Consider the following 15,911-nt stretch of genomic DNA (forward strand, 5'->3'; position numbering starts at 1 on the left):
ATACATCACGTCACGGCCAGCTGGTGCCAGAGCTTCGCTGCGACGTTGCCACTCGCCTCTCGATTCTTTTCTCGCCCACCGAGCCTCCTATTACAGTGATAGAGGCTTGTTTGTGCGTAGAAGGTTGATTCACTAATACGGCTTAAATTACTATTCTCTTCAGTCGCCTTTTAATCTCCGGCGAAAGGCGGTGGTTGGGTGCAGCAATTGTCGGCAGCCAACGCCCTCCACATCCTGCTACATAGTCGACATCCGTCTACACGCTACAGCCTACACCCGAGAGTGTAGGCTGTAGATTAATTTTGACCGCTTAGGGTCATTTAAAGTGAACCCTAAGCAGAGCACAAAGGTGTTTTTGCTTCGTAGAAATCAAATCAAACGAGTTTTATTATGACATGAAGAGTTAGAGATGTCTAGGGTATAGGCTCGAAGATTCAGCATGACAAGGCCTGTATACCGTAAGTTACAAATCCTAGTCACATACAAACACTTCTGGGAGAAAGAGATCAGGTGTATATAATGAGAAACGAACCAAGAAAACCACCACGCGCAACATAAGGAAAATTACTTGCATTTTATGACTGAATTAAAGAAATGACAATTTAATGGGAATCAGTGGATGAAAAAACTTGCCGCAGGTGGGGAACGATCCCACGTCGTAATGCGAAGATGTGGGATCGTTCCCCACCTGCCGCAAGTTGTTTTTCACGAAAGCACGAGCAAGCGACCCAAAGAGCGATAGAGGGAGTGAACGAGAGAGAGAGAGCAAGAGTAAGCAAACGAACGTTTTTCCTTACAGAGTCTGACCAAAGGCAAACGGCGTACCTAACCGCGAGCTACGACGAAAACACTCGAAAGAGACCACCCTCCCCCAGCCCCCCCAAAAAAAACGCTGTTCGCTTAAAAATGAACCCACAGTTCGCTGTAGCAATGGTGCCGGGTAGCTAGCTATGCAATGTGCGCGGGAGAACACTTGAACCTTTGGCAAAACCAACGCAGCGAGACACATCTGTACCCCTGTTTCGCAACGTTCCATTTCATTTTCCACTCTTTTCTCAAAAATGACAGTCACTTTAGCATGCGCCAAAGAGGGTGAAAGCGAACGCCTGCTCGCTCAAGAGACATTAATTAAATTACTTGGCATTCTTATTCGAATGCGTTCTTACTTATTGCTTGTTTTCTCCCACGAAATGTCGTGGGTTTGAGTGACTTAATTGACGCTACCTGAATTAACTGTGTCTTAATTAACTTCGCCCTATTTAACACAAAAGGTCATAAATTAGACTCTCACCAAAGCTCGTGGGTTCGAGTACCTTAATTAACTCTATATTAATTAACAGTGGTTTAACTAATTTCGCCTTAATACCAAACGTCGTGGGTTCGACTCCCACCGAAGGTCGTGGTTTCGAGTGCCTGAATCGCCTTTTTTTTGCCATGATGAGCGGCACTGGAACAAAGCCACCTAGAAAGCACTGGAAGCAGCTGTGGAAGAACACGATGACGAAAGCGAGAGCTGTGGCACGAGCGCTAGGGGCAGTATGGGAACACTGGCATGATGAGCGCCATGAGAGGCAGCTGTGGAAGAAGACGATGACGAAAGGGACAGCAGGGGCACCAGCGCGAAGGGCAGTATGGGAACGCTGGCATGATGAACGGCAGCGGAGTCAGCTGTGGAAGAAGATGACCAAAGGGACAGCAGGGGCACGAGCGCGAGGGGCAGTATGGAAACGCTGGCATGATGAACCGCAGCGGCGCCAGCTGTGGAAGAAGACGATGACGAAAGGGACATTAATAGCACGAGCGCGAGGGGCAGTATGGGAACGCTAGCATGATGAACGGCAGCGGAGCCAGCTGTGGAAGAAGACGATGACGAAAAGGACAGCAGGGGCACGAGTGCGAGGGGAAGTATGGGAACGCTGGCATGATGAACGGCAGCGGAGCCAGCTGTGGAAGAAGACGATGACGAAAGGGACAGTGGGGGCACGAGCACGAGGGGCAGTATGGCAACGCTGGCATGATGAGCGCCATCGGAGCCAGCTGGGAAGAAGACGATGACGAAAGGAACATCAAGAGCACGAGCGCGAGGGGCAGTATGGGAACGCTGGCATGATGAACGGCAGCGGAGCCAGCTGGGAAGAAGACGACAAACGCGTGACCAGTCGTACGAGCGCGTGTGTGCGCGAGGCGAGGTTACACGACTTTCTGTACCGCACGCCGTGTTTTCCAGACCATCGGGGGTATGCAACCACTTCGACTTGATAATGCGTGGCTGATGGAGCGATAACTAGGACGAGGCGGCATGGAAGCCGAAGACTGAAAGCGACAAGGATGGAAAATGAAACGGGGTCATCAGAAATTGCGGCCCCGGATCATCACGTTGTGCGAGCGTTACTAGCTAATGGAGCTCGCTGAACGAGTCAAACATAGGAAAGGTAAAAACCACGACTTGGTTTCTGTCATTAGCCTTTCAGAGCGTTTACATGTTGTGGATAGTTTTAAAAAGACCACTAAATCGACCAAAGTGTGGACTCAATTCAACGATATATTATCAGGTATGCGCACACGAAAACATTCCGACAAAAATTAAAAAGCTAGCACCACGTAGGTTAAGAAACATTGTATGTACATCTGCCCTGTTTAAAACACCGGAGTGCACCTCGGGGGTATAGCTCAGTGGTAGAGCATTCGACTGCAGATCGAGAGGTCCCCGGTTCAAACCCGGGTGCCCCCTCTTTTTCGAAAGTTTTTCTTTTTCGTTGAACATCACATTTTCTGTGCGCAATACTGCGCACGCTACTCCACAATTAAATAAAAGAAAAATACATGAACGAATAAACACTACTACCCGACACCGCTGGCCCCGCCCCAACATGTAGCGTTAAAAAATGCCCGTTGCGTCGCTTCACATTTTCGTGCACGAGTCCAACCCTGGCATGACCCGACAAGAATTCCTGACAGCACAAACGGGAATCGAATAGTAAATGGTGCCATAACGGGTTGCCTGTAAACGTAAGATTTGAGGATTTGCAACACGGGACTGGCTGCAAGCATTCGTCCGTTCGCTCGTCTTTCTGGACGTGTCCCGCCATCTAGCGGCAGTAGCTGCAAACATGTGTGGATAACGCGCGGGAACATTTGAAAGCATCTCGGCGTCATAGTTCTGAAATTATAGGTTCACGTCTTGTACCATGCATGAACTGTTATCGAATTACACATGCCGTGTCAATGTTAAAAAGTAATAATAGAAAAATAAATGAAACCAAAACCAAAGAACAGCTCGATTACGTAAGTTCTTTCTTCGCACATTATGATTGAGCAATACGTCCTGATAAAACCACCACACCAGCCTTTGGCCGAATATTTCAGGTATCGGTCTGCTTTGATTTTAGCAGCTACAATGTCGTTTGATACCCCCGCACCCCTACCCTCAATAAAAAAAGAAGGAAACTGAACACGGGTTCCTAAAATCAATCCTTGGTTATTTCGCAGGCTGGTCATCTTGCGCTCAGGACTTCTCACAATGCCATCGTATCAGAATGTCGGATCAACCATTTTATCTGCTCCACTGTTACACTGCTGAGACCCAGTGTTCGATAGCGCTGCAAGAAAAGGTTGCCACGCATGGACTTTAGCTTGTCTCCAAACAGTATTCGTAAACTGTCTCGATCACGTTCCATTTGTTTAACGTAACTCTCCCAGTATTTCCAGTTCATGAACTGCACGCGTGTGCCAGCGTGGTACAGAATTCCTGACAGGAATGTAGCCAGTGCCAAATATTAAAGGGATAGGGAAAAAATTTAAAGCTCATACAAAATAAATAAAGAATGAAGTGGAATATACGAAATATAACCGACGATTATTGTTTGGGGACAAGGTAGATATATATATATATATATATATATATATATATATATATATATATATATATATATATTACGCATTACGTGCGCGCGTAATACGTAGACGTGGGTTTGTGTCCCAGCAGCCGCCAGTTGTTTTTCCATCCATATTCATTTACATTAATTTATCATTTCTTAAAATTCAATATATAATAAATACAAATAATTTCCCCTATGTTGTCCTTCGTGTCTTTGTTTTATAACGTCTTACGATAAACATATATATATATATATATATATATATATATATATATATATATATATATATATATATATATATATATCTTTTTGTGTGTGCAGATATCCTCCAGTGGCACGAAAGATATAAACATGATGCAACTCAACCGTGTTTTATGCGTTGTAACACTATGGCGGCCTTTTAACGACACATATTTCCCTCGTTCGGCCTACGTAATCATGAAAAGGTCCGCGGTGGGACCGATAAGCTGAGAGTCCGAGGTCTACAAGGTCATTTTTTCCGTGAAACTCTATCGTGTATGCATAGTGCGTATTTGGTGCAAGAGCAGGCACCGGAGTGGGTGTTTTGTATTCGATGGCTGTTTTTCACAAAGCGGTGCGGTAGGCTTTGGCACGTGCTGCCTCTGTTCGCCGTGTACGCAGGTAAAAAATCGCTCGGGGGTATAGCTCAGTGGTAGAGCATTCGACTGCAGATCGAGAGGTCCCCGGTTCAAACCCGGGTGCCCCCTCTGCTTGTTTCTTTTTTCCGCTTGCGCTTTTCTCGCTGTCTTCTTCATTTTTTTTTTTTTTTTGTGGCGGCGTCACGAAACTGAATAAATTCAACGGAAATCCACAAACACAGTTGCCCGAACGCTCTCAACACGCAACATTAGCTACGGTTAATGTCTTATTTGACGTGACCAACACTAGTTTGTCGTTTAACGAATTGGTAACGGGGACACCCAATGTAATAATCGCAATAATCGCAGATCTAGACGTAACCGTTTCTCGTGTGTAGATGAACGTGTCATGAGCGTTGAGAAAGGGCGCGCCTGCGGCAAGCCAAGGTGGAAGAATGCTGCACGCACTCTTCACCAGCTTGCCATCCTCACGTGGGCGTTCACTTAAAACCCCTTAAACTTCGTAGAGTAGTGCCACGCTTTGAAGAATGCCGCCTCCTCCTCGCGCGCTCTGGCCGAGGCCACCGCCACGTCGCCATTGGCCTAATAGCATCACGTGGGCCCACGCGCCTTGCTTCAGCGCCATTTTTGCTCGAGAAGCGTCTACGGAGTGACGAAGAGCGCATGTTGGCGCCGTTACTACGCTCGAGCAACGTAGGTGGCGCCATGGTCGAGGAGGGAGCGCAAAAGAGAGGAGAAACGAGGAGGAGTGAAGGCGGAGGAGGAGAGTGACACTACTTTACGAAGTTTAAGGGGCATTACGTTCACTTTGCTGCGAGCGCCGAGCGTTGACGGCGAACCCTCGTAGTCCCATTTCGCGGTATGGGCATAGAGAAGGAGATTCAACAAGAGGGGACACTCAGCAACAACTGGCAACAGGAAACACGTCACGCCTAGTTTCAACTCTATCCGTTATTTGACGCGAGCATCGGAAAAAAAGAATGTGAAATGAACTTACACGCAGCGTTTCATTTTTTTAATTCTTTTCCACTAAAACTAAAAAAGTTTTGGGTGTAAATCAACTTATACTTTGCGACTAATTTTTCTTGCGTTGCCTAGCAACAAGCTAGCGGCACACTAAACGCACTTGCATACGTCATGCGCCAGATATGCCACAGGAGCGCGCGAGCTGGGCTGCGCATGTGAAGCTCGCGTGCTCGGCGACCCGTCTGTTTTGGATGTAGCCCGCTTTTTTGGGCGGCTCCCGGTGTTCTCTTCTGCTCCGTCTGCATTTAGACACGGCACCGCTGCACTACTGGACTACAGCAAAGGGAGGAATTTTGTTTAGCAGCCTGCGACGCTCTTCAAGCACATTTAGGCTCACCGCACAAACTGAACCTAGCTCCGCCGTCCAGGCCTAGTTAATTTGAGTTAATTACTCGTACTGGGAGATGTTTGCGCCGCTTTCTATGAGCCAAGCATTATTATAACTTATTTCCGTAGTTTTTGGGCAAGCTCGCCGCACCTGGCTTAGTGACGAAAAGCACCTCGGCCGTGTGACGCAGTTTCGCGTGTACTGAATCTAACCGGGACAAGTTTTGGCGCTTTCTCTGACCCCAGACATTATTGTAACTGACTTCGCTACTTTTTGGGGTACTTTTCAAGCACAGTGGCCGCGCACGGCGTAGTGGCGCAGTTAGGGAAAAGCAGCTCGGCTGTGTGCCGCAGTTAGTTTCGCGTGTCCTGAATCTTACTGGGAGAAGTCCGTGACGCATACTGTGACCCAAAAAATTCATCATCATCATCATCAGCCTGGTTACGCCCACTGCAGGGCAAAGGCCTCTCCCATACTTCTTCAACTGCCCCGGTCATGTACTAATTGTGGCCATGTTGACCCTCCAAACTTCCTAATCTCATCTGCCCACCTAACTTTCTGTCGCCCCCTGCTACGCTTCCCTTTCCTCGGAATCCAGTCCGTAACCCTTAATGACCATCGGTTATCTTCCCTCCTCATTACATGTCCTGCCCATGCCCATTTCTTTTTCTTGATTTCAACTAAGATGTCATTAACGCGCGTTTGTTCCCCCACCCAATCTGCTCTTTTCTTATCCCTTAATGTTACCCCTATCATTCTTCTTTCCATAGCTCGTTGTGTCGTCCTCAATTTAAGTAGAACCCTTTTCGTAAGCCTCCAGGTTTCTGCCCCGTACGTGAGTACTGGTAAGACACAGCTGTTATAAACTTTTCTCTTGAGGGATAATGGCAACCTGCTGTTCATGATCTCAGAATGCCTGCCAAACGCACCCCAGCCCATTCTTATTCTTCTGATTATTTCACTCTCATGATCCGGATCAGCAAATTATTGTAACTCATTTCGTAGCTTTTTTGGGATACTTTTGAGGCATGCTCGTTGCGCCTGGGGTTGTGAAGCTCTTAGCAAAAAAAGCAAGCCAGCCGTGGTGAGTTAGTTTTGCGTGTACTAAATTTTAGTGGGACAAGTTTGTGACGCTTTTTATGGCCCTGCAACAACACATACCTTATTTCGGTACTCACGCTTGTCGAAAACGCGACGAGCGATTCCAGAGAGTGATAACAGGGGGGTGTGTTGCTTGCGCCGCGTGAAAGATAACGCCGAGGAGCTCAAGAACGTGACATTTGTCTCCTGAGCGACTGAAAACAGGCTTTGCACCCACGAATCTGTCTTGAGCGCGACTAGAAGGCATTCTGCGAGCGTGTAACATGGTCTGGCTGAGAGCCTGTGTTGTAGGCACCTCCGTGTACTTGGCGTACCATCTTATCAACTGAGGCCAAGTTGTTATGGAAACGCGCCGTCACCTGTGTATTTGTGATCTTAAAGTGCAGGAAATTATGCCCGGGAAGGGAGGGATGCTTGAAAACCGGATGTTTCTTCAGATTTTATGGCATTGTTTGGGGGCCGTCTATTTGCTACGAAATGTATGTAACAGTGAATTTATCTGTAATACCGCTCATTCACCACTTACGTACGTTTCGCCTCTATAACAATATTGCCGTTAGGCCATTATACCAAAATGAAACATGATCGTAATTTAATTTTTTTTCAGCTGATGGCATCCCGTTGAGATCGTACGGCGACCACTGCTGCTTTCGTGGTGCCACAACTTTGGATGAATGCACAAGAAGCCGGGAACGAGCATATATATAGAGCAAAATTAACATTTCATCATTCCAGAAGACGTACGCCTTGCGTTTTCTTTATGAAATTGCACGTGACACAGATTCGGTGGAGGCTTGTGAAGATTGTTCGCAAGCGTTTTTGCTAAATATTAAAACGATTCCGCGCGAAGGCCGCGCGTGGTTCAGCAGTACAAGCGAAAAAAAAATGCCTAGCTGATCAGCGGAGCTGGCGTGGCGTTTACGAACTGACGTTGAAAACGCGCGCACCCAAAACCGAAGCCGGAAGGGGTTAATACCATCCACTTCGTGTGCTGCAGTCAATTCGGGCGCTGGGCTCCATGGGAGTGTCCGCTCTTGTTGAAATTTCTTTCTCTATGGTTGTCTGATTTCTTTCTCTATGGTATGGGCATCGGTGATAGATGTGCCCGACTTCTCCGCAAAGCGGACGGTGGTCGGGGGCGCGCCAAACGTCAGTCTTCCTTGGAATGCCGCGTGGGGCGACAGGTTGGCGTGCTGGCGGCGGGGGTGGTGGTGGGCGATAGAACTGTGTCGTCACTGGGCCCTGCCGTTGGCGCGAAGGGGGAGCGTGACGGCGGGCTACAGCGGCGTATGTCATCGCTTGTGGCTGAGGCTGTGGCGATTCAGGGGCTACTCCGAGTTTTTGTTGCAGCTCCTCACGTACGACGTCGGCAATCGAAGCCACTTGTGGCTGTGATGAAGGGAACAGCTTCTGTAGCTCCTCCCGCACGACCGTTCCGATAGTCTCGCGCAGGTCGTCGGTGGCCAGTGACAACTCCGGCGCAGTTGGTTGAGTTCGTGTGGCGATTGAATTGCCGGTTTCGCATTTCGAGTGTCTTCTCGATGCTGGTGGCCTCGCGAAGAAACTCGTCGGTGTTCGTACCATTCCGACGAAAGTTCCTCCTGCATGAGTAAGCGGACTTTCTTCTCCTCGGACATTTCCGGTCGGCGTGGCGGAATAGACGGCTCATTTCCTCCGTGAAGATCGCGGTGGGTCTCATTAGGCAGCTACGCTCGGGGTTCTAGTAGTACTTGGGCTCGTTCTTGGCGTACGACACTTGTGAAAGTCTGCAGGAAGCCGCTTCGGAACAGGTCCCACGTCGTTAAGGCGGCTTCTCGGTCCTCGAACCACGTCCTCGCGGCGTCTTCCAATGCGAAAAAGACATGTCGAAGTTTGTCGTCGCTGTTCCAGCTGTTAAATGCAGCGACCCTCTCATACCCTCACGCAAGGTTTCCGGGTCGTCGAATGTTGAATCGCGGAACGTCGGAGGCTCCCTGGGCTGCTGTAGCACGACGGGGGACGCTGGGGCTGCCATTGGGGTTGACTGGCCGAAGATCTGAAGATCTAACTGCTCGTCTCAGGCAAAAGACCGTGCTCCGGGGGCAGTGCTTGCAGCATGCGGCGACTTCGCTGGTTCTTGGCGACGTTGGTGTTGTTTTCCGCGTTCGGGCTTGGGTCACGGATTTGTGGGGGAGTCCGGCACATGAACGCAATGCACCTCCACCAGATGTCACGTGGTAGTGACGTTAAAGAACACAGTAGCAACACTGTGAAAGAGAAACCTATCTTTTATCGGGCGGACATGTGCCCACAAAAGCAGGCTGCACTTACAGCGCAACGATAGCGGCGAACACAGTCGGCTATCTTCGAAAATCTGATCAGCGGGTCAAGCGCGTCGGCTTTTATACATCAGTCGTCGAACGTTCGAAAGCAATTGCTGTGACCCGCGTGTCTTCCACAAACCTCTACACTATTCTCGTCGTGCATACAAGCAATCAGATTACACAAGGTTCGTGACAGACTGCGAATGGAACCACCGATAACATTCCAGAAACTTCCGATACATGCGGCCACGTCCTGCGCTCTGCGATAACATTTGTTGGGTGGTGAAACGTGGTCGTCCGAGAAAGTATACGTGTCAATATATATATATATATATATATATATATATATATATATATATTACCCATTACGTCTTCGCATTAAGCGTGCGCTCGCAATGCGTAGACGTGGGTTTGTGTCCCACCGGCGGCAAGTTGTTTGTTTCAGCCATCTTCATTTACATTATGTTTATCTTTTCTTTTTAAATTTAATAATTAGTAAACACAAGTAATTTCCCCTGTGTTGTCCTTCGTGTCTTTGTTTCATAGCGTCTTAAGATACACACACACACACACACACACACATATATATATATATATATATATATATATATATATATATATATATATATATATATATATATATATATATATTTATATGATAGTCATATCATGAGAAGCCAACAAACACTGACAGCAAGGACAACATAGGGGAAATTACTTGTGCTTAATAAATGAAATAATGAAACGATAAATTAATGGAAATTAAAGCGGATGAAAAAACAACTTGCCGCATGTGGGAACCGAACCCATAACCTTCGCATTTCGCGTGCGATACTCTACCAATTGAGCAATCGCGGCGCTGTTTCCCCATCCACTTTCTTGGGAATTTATGTGTCCTAGTAGAACCCTGGGAGTGTTAGCCAGCGCCACCACCCACAGACCTTGACGGCGGACGTGGAACGTCCTTTTTGCCGCAGGCGTCACGAGAACGTGATCCTTTTGGGTGAAGGCAACTGGTCAATAAACCCACATATGCTACCTGAAGGCATCAATGTAGCCGGATTCGAGACCCTCGTTATGTAATAAACGAGACGAAAGGGTTCGGTTAAGTAAACGAAGGTTGTGGGTTCGGTTCCCACCGGCGGCAAGTTGTTTTTTCATCCACTTTAATTTCCATTATTTTTATCGTTTCATTATTTCATTTATTAAGCACAAGTAATTTCCCCTATGTTGTCCTTGGTGTCAGTGTTTGTTGGCTTCTCATGATATGACTAATAAAAATCGGGCCCCTCGGTTAACCCCCCTTCTTCTCGTTTATATATATAATATATGTTGGGTATGTGTGTCTGCAGATATCCTGCAGTGGTACGACATGCAACTCAACCGTGTTTTCTGCGTTGTACCACTATGGCGGCTATTCAACGACATATGTTCCCCTCGTTCGGCCTACGTAATCATGAAAAGATCCGAGGTGGAACCGATAAGCTGAGAGTCCGAGGTCCGCTGGGTCATTTCGTCCGTGAAACTCTATCGTGTATGCATAGTGCGTATGTGGTGCAAAAGCAGGCACCTGAGTGGATGTCTTGTGTTCGATGGCTGTTTTTCACAAAGCGGTGGGCTAGGCTTTGGCTCGTGCTGCCTCTGTTCGCCATGTACGCAGGAAAAAAATCGCTCGGGGGTATAGCTCAGTGGTAGAGCATTCGACTGCAGATCGAGAGGTCCCCGGTTCAAACCCGGGTGCCCCCTCTGCTTGTTCCTTTTTTTCCGCTTGCGCTTTTCTCGCTTTCTTCTTTTCTTCTTGGCGGCGTCAACAAACTAAATAAATTCAACCAATATCCACAAACACTGTTGCCCGAACGCTCCCAACATGCAACATTAGCTACGCTCAATGTCTTATTTGACGTGACCAACACTAGTTTGTCGTTTAACTAATTGGTAACGAGGACACCCAATGTGATAATCGCAATAATCGCAGATCTAGACGTAACCGTTTCTCGTGTGTAGATGAACGCGTCATGAGCGTTGAGAAAGGGCGCGTCTGGGACAAGCCACGGTGGAAAAATGCTGCACGCGCTCTTCACCGGCTTGCCATCTTCTCCCTGGGCTCGTCCCGCCATCTCGCGGCAACCGCTCGAAACTGTCGCGAGCCGTCAAGCGCGCGGGTGCTTTTGAAGGTCTCCTGCCAGCCATGTTTCAGTAGTAGTTTCATTTATTATTTGCAAGTGTGACACAATACGCGGCTTGAAGGCCACATTTGTCGAGCGAGTGTTCAAAGAGACAAAGGAGAACACAAATGTTCTCATTTATACCGACAGACAAGGGCGAAGAATAGAAAGCGCTTTCCGCTGCCGTCTTGCAGCTTGTGTGTGTTAATTGCCTTACCCCGAAATATTAATGAGCACATAATATAAAATATACGGGTTGATTGAAAACAGCAATTATTCTTCACCCACACTTCAGGAGGGGCAGTTAAAACCATTTCTGCGTAACCCTAATAACGATAAAGACATGGAAAACAAGGCCCGCTACGTTTCTGCAGTACAACAGCACCACCTCATGATCTTGCGGTCTATGCAAAAACCACTGCTCTTCCAGTTTCCCTGCCAAGCGAATTTACAGTTAGATATGCAGAAGGCTTTCGACCGTGTGGCCCATAAAATTCTTTTCAGTATTCTAGAACATATACATGTAGGGGATTTGATCTTAGATGGGTAAAGATGTGCTATCAAGACTGTACCGCCAGCCTCATTATAAACAAGGAGGTTACCAAAAGCGTCAGCGTCCGGTCATCTGCGCGCCAGGGGCGTGGTTTGTCCTCTCTTTTATTCGCAATATACCTAGAGCCGCTTTGTAGGAACATCATGAATGACAACAGAATATCCGGTTTCAGAGTACCGTCCACGGAAGTGAAAGTGCTCGCGTACGCGGACGACATCGCGTTGTTTTGTCGGGGTAAAGAAAGCGTTAAAATCGCGGTCGCAGAAGCGTTATCATACTGCAGGATGACAGGCAGTGCTATCAACTTTGATAAATCTCTAGGGATATGGATAATAGGCCCCTGGGAAGACTATCCGAGTACGTTTGCAAATATCGGCTGGACAGTCACTCCGGCAAAGTAGGGGTGCCGCTTGGGCACTACCGTGACGCGGTTGATTACTGGAATGCCGAAGCTGAAAGGCTTCGTGAGTGCACACTTAAATGGGGAGGCCGCAATTTCCCAATGTTTGCTCGTGCGAAGGTGTGCAACTTGTTTGCCGTTGCGAAAATTTCTTACGTGCTTCAAGGGTCGTACACGTCAAGGGCTAACATACAACGTTTGCACAGAGCACTCGCAGTGTTTGCGTGGGGTTCAAGCTGGGAGCGCACCAGTCGCACTAAGCTCCTTCGTTCCGTTAAATGTGGAGGATTAGGTCTGGCACATTTGTTCATTAGGCAGAGTGTGTCGAGGTTTGTTTACCTACGGGATCAAAATGACCTATATTTGTTAACTATGTTTCAAACAAGGCTGTGCGAAGCTATACCTGAATTCATTGTACCGTCACGTTGGCGCAGTCAAGGCCGAGTGCGTGGTGTCCAAAAAGAAGTAGTATGGGCTTTTCAGTTGTTAAAGGTTGGGTTTTCCATGGAATACTTAAGTCGGGTACCACGAAAGGTCTTATATAAGGAGCTGATAGACACAATGTTGCCGGTGCAATTGTGTCGCTCGATGTTCTGCACTGGACCTGAAAAGGACGTTCTAAAAAGAGTAAAACAAATGCCAGTACGCCCGTCGGTAAAATCCTTTATTTTTCACAGCTCCGCCCCAATACATTACCTGTGAAACCGTCGCTAGAGGAAAAAAGACTTTCTGTGCCTTGGAGCGTCAACTGTTTACTATGCCGGAAACCCGAAACAGTTGAACGCATATTTCTTGACTGCTGGGATGCTGTGTACCATTGGGACATTTTACAGAGAACGCTAAAGAAGGACTTGCCGATTAAACCATATGGGATTCGTTTCTTGCCTACTTTAAATGAAGACGATGTGCCATATGACATGTTGAAGCTGGTGTCCTTGCATAGTTTAGGGAAAACTAGCATGGCCGTGAGACATGCCGATATAAACGCCATGCCTGTTAGAGAATACTTCATTGAAAGCATTTGTTACATTAAGGAAATGTATAATATGCAAAAAGAAAAACCAACATGTCTCAATGTGATGACTGAGCTTGCGAATTTCAAGCGTTTGTAGCCGCGTGACTGCCACCCAATGGCAGAGATTCTTGTCGTGACTGTTGTGTATTGTTAAAATGTCTTGTTTTCTATGTTAACATGGCAGTAATAAAGAAAAAGAAAACAAAAGGGGGTATAGCTCAGTGGTAGAGCATTCGACTGCAGATCGAGAGGTCCCCGGTTCAAACCCGGGTGCCCCCTGTTCCTGATTTTTTTTTTCGCTTGTACTTTTCTCGCTGTCTTCTTTTTTTTTTTTTTGGGCGGCGTCACCAAACTAAATAAGTTCAACCGAAATCCACAAACACAGTTGCTCGAACGCCTCCCAACACGCCGCATTAGCTGCGGTTAATGTCTTATTTGACGTGACCAACACTAGTTTGTCGTTTAACGAATTGGCAACGAGGACACCCAATGTGATAATCGCAATAATCGCAGTTCTAGACGTAACCGTTTCACGTGTGTAGATGAACTTGTCATAAGCGTTGAGAAAAGGCGCGCCTGCGGCAAGCCACCGTGGAAGAATGCTGCACGCGCTCTTCACCGGCCCGACATCCCCTCCCTGGACTCGTCCCGCCATCTCGCGGCAACCGCTCGAAACTCTCGCGAGCCGTCAAGCGCGCGGGTGCTTTTGAAGGTCTCCTGCCAGCTATGTTTCAGTAGTAGTTTCATTTATTATTTTCAAGTTTGACACAATACGCGGCTTGAAGACCACACTTGTTGAGCGAGTGTTCAAACAGACAAAGGAGAACCCAAATGTTCTCATTTATACCGACAGACAAGGGCAAAGAATAGAAAGCGCTTTCCGCTGCCGTCTTGCAGCTTCTCTCTGTTACCTTGCCCCGAATTATTAATGAGTACATTATAAAACAAGGACGGCCTGATTGGAAACAGCAATTATTCTTTACCCACACTTCAGGAAGGGCCATTTCTGCGTAACCCTAATAACGATAACGATATCGAAAACAAGGCCCGCCGCGTTCCTCCAGTACAACAGCATGCACACCTCATGATCTCGGGGTCTGTGTCAAAATCACTTCTCTTCCAGCTTCCCTGCCAAGCGTATTTCAGGTTTCAGATTTACTGATCGATATCAGGTATGCGCTTCCTCCGTAACAGCACAAGGAAACGCTTACCAGGAGAACATGGGGCAATACAAGGCGTTGAACGTGGACACGTGTTTCTTTGCTTTGTTTTGAAACAATTCATGCACCACTCAACTTTCAATGATACCGCATATTGTATGTTATTATTTTTACTTCATAAAGAAAAAAGTGTTGACCTGTATCCCTTACGAGACATGAATGACTAGCACTATCCGTTCTGGCTCGTTGATTTTTAATGTTTTTTTTTTGTCCCCTGACATTACTGGCGTCTTACAACTCGTGCACTGGTACGTACGCGATGTTGCATGGACGCCCGCAGGAAACGTTCGTTCTCGACTATAAATTTAAACGGTCGATGCGGATGGCGTGAACGAGACTGCTATACCGTGTTCTCGCACTAGTCTCGCCGTCTTGTCCGTGAAGGGTGCGGCGCGGTCATAAAGTAAACAAATAGACCGGAGGATACTGCGGTCCGCCGATGATTGTGTTTACGAGTTGCTAGTTGTGTAGGAGGTCGGGAAATTGCGGTTTGAGCAACCACATTTGCATGCGGTGAGACAGTGCGGGCAAGAAAAGGCAGGGTCTACGTTTCGTGCTTACTTTCGCAGCCATTTGTCCCCTCCCCGGTACAGAGCAGCCAACCGGAGACATCCTCCGGTTCACCTCCCTGTCTTTCCTTTGCCTCTCTCTGTCTATCTCTCCAGTAGTACGGTCATAAACTCTCAATCAGCGTGCCTCGCAGTTCCACATGTTATGATCTTCGGCATTTTATAGGGAAAAGATACTTCGTGTATTACTACGACTACGACGTGCCTACGTGAGGTCTCGACAAATCGCGCATTGTTTGCCAACATTCGCACCACCCACATGCGACGCACTTGGCTTTGGTGGTGAGAGCGAGGGCTGCGCTGTGACCCCTGGTCACAGACGCGTGCCACTCCGCTCGTTTGGCGCTAAATGGCTGCAGACACGTGATGCCTGCGATGTAATTATTACGTGACATTCTGCAAGATAAAATTGTCATTTTCCACATCAGCTTATATATATTACAGCCTTCCTAACTATAACTGCAGTAGAGAAGAGATAATCTCAGTGAGACGGGTACCCCTAGCCTACTTCTTCGTCCCCTTTCATGCATCCAGCGCTGCCAGCTTCACTCATCCGGACTTCTTTTGGTTACACCCCCTGGTGTACCATTGAATATGTTTACAATAGAGGCGCAGTCCGTTTAACCCAAGGCTCCAGCGCACCAGATGTTCTTCAACATACCATGCTGGGATGCAGTCTTAATTAATCACTTGAAATGGTCCGCAAAATTTAGAATTTCAAGGTCCAACTCCT

At 47.5% G+C, this 15,911-nt stretch overlaps 4 non-coding genes across 4 annotated transcripts; all 4 read left to right on the top strand.

Moving 5' to 3' along the window:
• The first annotated feature begins 2,659 nt into the window (after window positions 1-2,659).
• Window positions 2,660-2,731, top strand: TRNAC-GCA (transfer RNA cysteine (anticodon GCA)). The gene has a single exon. It is a non-coding gene; the product is annotated as a tRNA-Cys (tRNA).
• Window positions 2,732-4,534: 1,803 nt separating this feature from the next.
• Window positions 4,535-4,606, top strand: TRNAC-GCA (transfer RNA cysteine (anticodon GCA)). Its single transcript has one exon. It is a non-coding gene; the product is annotated as a tRNA-Cys (tRNA).
• Window positions 4,607-10,930: 6,324 nt separating this feature from the next.
• Window positions 10,931-11,002, top strand: TRNAC-GCA (transfer RNA cysteine (anticodon GCA)). Its single transcript has one exon. It is a non-coding gene; the product is annotated as a tRNA-Cys (tRNA).
• A 2,594-nt stretch (window positions 11,003-13,596) lies between these two features.
• TRNAC-GCA (transfer RNA cysteine (anticodon GCA)) lies at window positions 13,597-13,668 on the top strand. The gene has a single exon. It is a non-coding gene; the product is annotated as a tRNA-Cys (tRNA).
• Window positions 13,669-15,911: the final 2,243 nt, after the last annotated feature.

Source organism: Dermacentor andersoni, chromosome 8 (assembly GCF_023375885.2).
Source record: "Dermacentor andersoni chromosome 8, qqDerAnde1_hic_scaffold, whole genome shotgun sequence".
Lineage (NCBI taxonomy): Eukaryota > Metazoa > Arthropoda > Arachnida > Ixodida > Ixodidae > Dermacentor > Dermacentor andersoni.